We start from the raw sequence: 6309 nt of genomic DNA, 5'->3' as shown, positions 1-6309 counted from the left end.
TTGTTCTATTAAATTGGCATTCCAGGATGCACACCTTCACAACACGATTGTTGAAGAAAAATGTGAACATAAGCAAAGGTGGTGAAGAAAGCTGATGGTGCCCGGCTACCATAAGATATAGCGTCCGGGGTCTTAAAGGCTTGAAGACAAAAGACTGTTGTAAAGCTTCCCTTAAACTATCAAAAGGAGGCCAACATCTACTCCTGTAAGTCAAAGCCCATACGCCACTATCAGACCCCCTCTGTCCTTGTGTTATTCCCATAATGCTTCTAGAGTCAACTTCTACTTCAAATAATTAACCTCTACCTCTCCTCATCGACGTATGCTCATTTCAACAAGTACAACTTTGTTCATGCTTGGAGTAGCTTCTTTCCGTTTCTGCCCGTGTGAAACCCATTTCTATTTCTCATGCCCTGAGTTTTTTGAGAACTCTATTGTAGTACTTTCATCTCATGATGTGACTTTCATTTTGATCACACATAGAGTTTATTGTCATTAACTTCCAGCACATCACAAGATAAGACTGACTGTAAAACAAACCATAAATTTAGTAACAGCTTGTGATTCAGAGATCCAATTCAGAGTTCAGTGACCAAGAGAAGGGAAAGAGCAGATACTATGACATTATATGTGCACAGCAAATACACATCACAACCTAATTTTAGAAATGTGGAAACATTTGAATCACTAAATGTGGTATTTTAATAATGCTTCTCGTAACTAAATAGATTTCAAATAGTCAAACAAGCTGCGTTGTGCAAGCAAAAGGAAAGGATATTTTGGAAGGTGAAAATACAGTTCGAACCGGAAATATGGGGTATAAAATGTAATTACCAGTGTCCCAACATTCAGAAGGGAAGATGAATTTTCATACAGAAAAGTGGGGAAGGCCATTGTTAGGTGCCTCCAAGTTAGTTCCTACTCAATGCAACCCTGTGTCAAACAGAAGCAGCAGCCTCATACTCCTGCTCTGTACTCATAATTGTCATGTTCGAGCCCATTGTTGCAGCCACTGTCAATCCAACTCCTTGAGTTGTCTTCCGCTTTTTCAGGTCTCCTCCACTTTACCAAGCATGATCTCCTTTTCCAGTGACTGGAAATATGCTGACCATAATCATGGAGGCCTGGAATTTTTCTTTTCAGGGGATAGCGTGAACGCAATCCCCCACTACCACAAATTATGCAGTCGAGTTTCCCACATTTGGGGAAATCGCAGAGGTCAGCACATCCGGAGTGCAATGGATGAGCCTCGCCCTGGGAAAACCACCTTCATGATCATGGTATCTCCCCTGCCAGGTAAGTATGGCCTGGGATTTTTTAAAGCAAAAATACAATTGTTGCTGAATTAAAGCAGTTGTTGTTAGGTACCGCTGATGTAACTCAGACACATAGCCAACCTATGCAGAACAGAAGAGGATACTGCCCGGTCCTGTCCCAGCCTCATAGCTGTTGGTGTGTTTGAATTTTTGTTGCAGTCACATACCAGCCCACTGGTTGAGGGGCTTCCTCTTTCTCTGATTCTCTACTTACCTAGCATGCTGTTCTGTTCTAGGGACTGGTTTCTCTTTGTAAGTCCAAGGCACATCAAGTGAAGTCTCTCCTCCTTGCTTCAAAGGGAAATGTTGGCTGAACTTCTTCCAAAGCATATTTGTTTACTCTTTAGACAGTTCACAGTACTTTCAATATTCAACAAAAATGCAATTCAAATGCATTAATTTCCCTTTGCTGCTTCTTATTCATTTTTCAATTTTCATATGCATGTGAGGCAATTAAAAACGTCATGGCCAGGAGCCTTGGAGCATAGGGTATTACTCTTTGGACAGGGAAAGTTCTTCTCTCTGGTGACTATGAGTCATAATTGACACAACGGAAGCAATATAAATACATAAAATGAGTGAGCCAGGAATACATTCCTTCTCAAAGTGTTCTTCAATACTTTAAAGAGATCCTGTGTAGCAGATTTGCCCAATAAATTATTGGAAAAAGCAATAAATTATTTGATTTCTTAATTGCTGCTTCCATATGCATTGGTTGTGGATTCAAGAAAAAAGAAATTGCTAAGAAAATAAATAACGAAAATAAATAAAAATCCCTCCAAAGTCACTACCATTGAATCGATTTCACCTCATAGGGACCGCCTAAAGCGAAGTTGAACTTCCCCTGTGGGTTTATGAGATTAGAATTTGTGTGAGATTAAAATTTGTGTGTGTGTGTTTGTAACACAGAGCTTTATATCAAAGAACAATTGAATATTGAGAAAACATCCCAGCCCAGTCCAGATCAAGTCCATATTTCCAATATTAGCTCATATGTCCATTACTAGTCCATAAATTCCTCTTTGGGCTGACACAGCACATGCAATGATGCTAAATGCAGGGAGATCACAGGCTGGTGTGTAGAAAGTCTTGGGGATCCAGTGGTGGTGAAAGCATCTCAGTGTTGGTGCTGGTCTCCACATGGTTCCTCCAGCTCTCTGTCTCAACAGCTCGAAAGGGAAGGCAGAGAGAATAGGTCTGGCTTCCGGTGAGCTATTTATCTCCTTCATGACTCCCAATGAGATCATCAAGCTGCAACCTGATTTACAGGCTAAAATCCACCCCTGCACTCTAACTACCCTCACATTGACTGATTATGTCACCTCCACTACAGATTTGTTTTGGCAGAGACTGGACATTTTTATGGGAGTAGAAAGTCTCATTAAAATTCCACAAGTTTAGCTTATTTATTTTCAAATCTTGATTTGTAGCGAACATAGAAGATACATTCCTGAGCAATTTGCATATACATTTTGGGACATGCTGAACAAATATCATCCAATGACTATCTCATTAAACATTTTCCTGTGAAACATTTCTACCTAAATCCTCTTTTGTTTGCCTCAGTTGGTTAAAATTCTTTGAGAAGTGACATATCATAAAGACACTAAATCACAGATTTTAATTGGTACTTTATTCACATATCACACAATTCAATAGTTAAATCATATCAAGAAAAATTTTACAATATTTACCCCAATCAATTTCAGAGTGTTTTCTTTTTCCTTATAGTCATTCTTTTTTTGTATTTTGGCAAAAATATACACAACTAAACCTTCTTCAATTCAATAATTTCTACATGTATAATCAGTGCCATTGATCATACTCTTCATGTTATACAACCATTATTGATATCACTCTCCAAATTGTTCCACCACCATTAAAATGAACTCAGGGCCCCTAAGCAAAAACTCTTCCTCCTTCACGCGCGGTCACCATAGGTCAAGTTTAGTTTGGGTTTCCTTTTAGGATCATATCCTTCCACAGTTAAATTCCTATTTTAAAGCGTTGTTTATACATCATTACAATCTGTTTTAATGCTTCCTCTCCTAACTTGTATTCACTGATTGCTCCCCAATTCTCCTCCCCTCCTTCCTGGTAAACCACTGCATCAGTGGTCTTTGCTCTACACATTCACTCCTTCTGTGCTTCATAAACTGGGAGACCTAACAGAAACAATAAAAACATAAACAAAATGAAACAAAGAAGACATCAGGAGCAACAATATAGAGATAAAAATAAAACATAAGAAAAAAAGACCAACAATATTTTAAAAACCATAGGAGAAATTTCTGTCTTGGAAAAGTTAAGAACTATTTGAGCCTAGAAAATATCCAGAGAAAGATCAATTGACCAAGTATCATATTATATCATTGTTCAATCCACCATAATCAAACTTACCATAACCTCTGTCTCAGAGTAATTCTGTTTGAATCCCTTCTCTGTGATTAGAGGAGATCTGCCAGAGGATGAATCTGACTAGATACTCTGCAGATAGGTTTTGGGTTCCCACTGCCCTCCATAGTCTTCTGCAAATTGGGTAAATACAGATGAAATTCAGTCTACACATGTCTCTCACCTCAGTTCTGACAAAAGACTTGATGATTTGAATGTCTCTTCACCTAGTCTTTTAATCCTTAAGCACATATGAATGGGCTACAAAAATTTGTAGAACGATCCATTACCTTTCTATTCCATTTTTTCCAGCTTTTTGTTAAAGGCTCCATGTATAAGCTTTAGCCAGCTCGTTGTCCATGAGTCTATTCTGGCTCACAGTGTCCCTATGGACAAAGTCGAGCTGCCCCTATGAATTTCAAAGCAGTAACTCTTTATGGGAATAAAAAGCCTCATCTTTCTCCTGTGGAACATCTGCTGGTTTTAAACTGCTGCTCTTGTCATTAGCAGCCCAAGTCATAACTATTATTCAACCAGGACTCCTTACAAAATCAGTTTCAAAGTAATTAGCAAGAACACATATATAAATACATCTACATTTCTATTGGTTATTTTACAAACACTATTAAGTAGTAGAACATTATATATATTTTAAATAATGCATAATTCATACCTTATCCAAATCAAAGCCAAGCAATATTTATGCCCAAACAATTTTACTGGTGAACCAAGTTCCAGCCAAATTTAATTTACATCCCAAAGTCCCTTTTACTGATTAGATAGTTAAAAACTCGAAAGAAAAATTGCCATCATTGTAAAACAAAATGAGGCCCTAACAAATAGAGAGGAAAAAAATTGAATTAGCAAAGTGAATGCCTACTTTACCAAACTGGCTAAAAGAGAGGTGGCAAGAGCTAAATGAGAATCGATGAAGCCAGTAGGACATGAATGTTTCTTCATGGCTCTGGTGCCCATGTCTACCACTCAGGACATGCTCTGATTCTTTGTAAAAAGTCCATCATTGTCACATCTATCTAATTCTGAGGTGACAAGGTTATGTCTCTTCTCTGAGAGACAAGACTACTGATTGACTTCACTAATAGTTCCTTTCAAGAAAAACCTCCTTTAAGGTCTTCTGTCGGGGACACTTTGCGATCACCCCTTTGCTTCTCTCAAGCAGCAACATGGAAGACTTTCAATGAAATTAGGACTTACTCTAAAGTAAGGAGATCGTCAGTAAAGCAGTCTATAGGCTAACATCTAAAGAGAATTAAAAATGCCAGATTTCCTCATATCTTGCAATACGGGTGAGTCATGAAGGAAGTGGCATTACTGAAAGCGATGGCAAGTCCCTTAGTCTAAGATGAAAGGCAAAGCCTCTAAAAGAATTGCAGATCCAGGGCCTGGGAGGTCACGTAAGCGAAACCCTGAAAAGAGTACCTCGATCATATTAATGTCCAGGGATTTGTTTTAAGCAAAAGCTCGGGGTTCTTGAGTGGATAAGCCTTCTTCCACAGTAAGGAGGGTGCATACGAAGTTTGCAAGAGTGCCCCGCAGACGGAATTCTTTCCCATGCCCAGTGGAGAATCATGAGGAAGGTTGCCAGCTCACAATGAAAACAAAAAGATTTCATTAGAGAGAGCCATGCCTTGTCAAGCAATATAGGCTTCTTGTAGCAAAGGGGAAAAGGAAGGTTTTTAAATGAGTTTAGGTGGGAAGGACATAATGTTTTTTAGTGAAAAGATGTTGAGAATTCTAGGAATTGGGTCCACAGAAATGAAGGTGTGGTATGCAATAATATTCAAAAATGGAATCTCAGGTGAAGACTTCTAGATGGGAATCATCACTTATTATGGTATGGTGCAAATGTGCTGGGCAGCTAGTTTCTCAGGTTTTAATCTTCCGCCCAAGTTTTCTTTGCTCTTGGGTTCAACTCCAAGTCACAGGTGCTTGGCCTGCTTCTGCTCCTGAGATTAGTTTAGGCTGGTCAGAGGGATGAATGCTGTAGAGTCTGGGAGGATATGGAACTGTATTATTCTAGGAGGGGAGAAAGACAGGCTTTTCCTCTTAGAGTAGGGGTGGGTTGGTGGGTGAGTTAAAATTATGCAGGCTACCATATCATACCACAAGTTAAAATTTTAACTGGGGGTTCAGCGTGATTGTGCCTGCATGTGTTGGCTTGGGGAAATTCTCAAAGTCAATTGAACTTGTACTATGGGGGTGGAAGAATCCAGCATCTTATCTGCCACAGAACTTCACATTTTATAAGAGAGGTACCAACAAGAGTACCAGCTTAAAAAGAGTGACACTTCTACAATTACGACACCACACAATTCTGATCATATGCATGGATTTTGCACCAGAATATTAAAAGAGGAGCCTACATATACACCGTTACTTTATAGGAATTTTCCAGGAGTAACTGAACTTCTGGAAAAAATGTGATAGTTTATTGAAACAACAAATAATCTAGGATTGGGCTTGTAAGAAATTACAAAGTGCTACAAAGAAAGGAAAAATTCACAGAATATAGAAGATCCAGGAAAGTACAAGAAAATTGATTGGCTGGCATTTTTCTAAGATCTGGTTTTAAGAGACA

The 6309-nt window shown here is 38.8% G+C and overlaps 1 non-coding gene across 1 annotated transcript; it reads right to left on the bottom strand.

The window, feature by feature from the left end:
• Window positions 1-1140: 1140 nt before the first annotated feature.
• On the bottom strand, window positions 1141-1304 carry LOC115873803. Its single transcript, XR_004048597.1, has one exon. It is a non-coding gene; the product is annotated as a U1 spliceosomal RNA (small nuclear RNA).
• Window positions 1305-6309: the final 5005 nt, after the last annotated feature.

Source organism: Echinops telfairi, unplaced genomic scaffold (genome assembly GCF_000313985.2).
Source record: "Echinops telfairi isolate 266 unplaced genomic scaffold, ASM31398v2 ScPeMD7_7469;HRSCAF=8507_1, whole genome shotgun sequence".
NCBI classification, from domain to species: Eukaryota; Metazoa; Chordata; class Mammalia; order Afrosoricida; family Tenrecidae; genus Echinops; species Echinops telfairi.
Note: the sequence above shows the minus strand (reverse complement) of the source record. Positions and strands in the feature narration are given on the sequence as shown.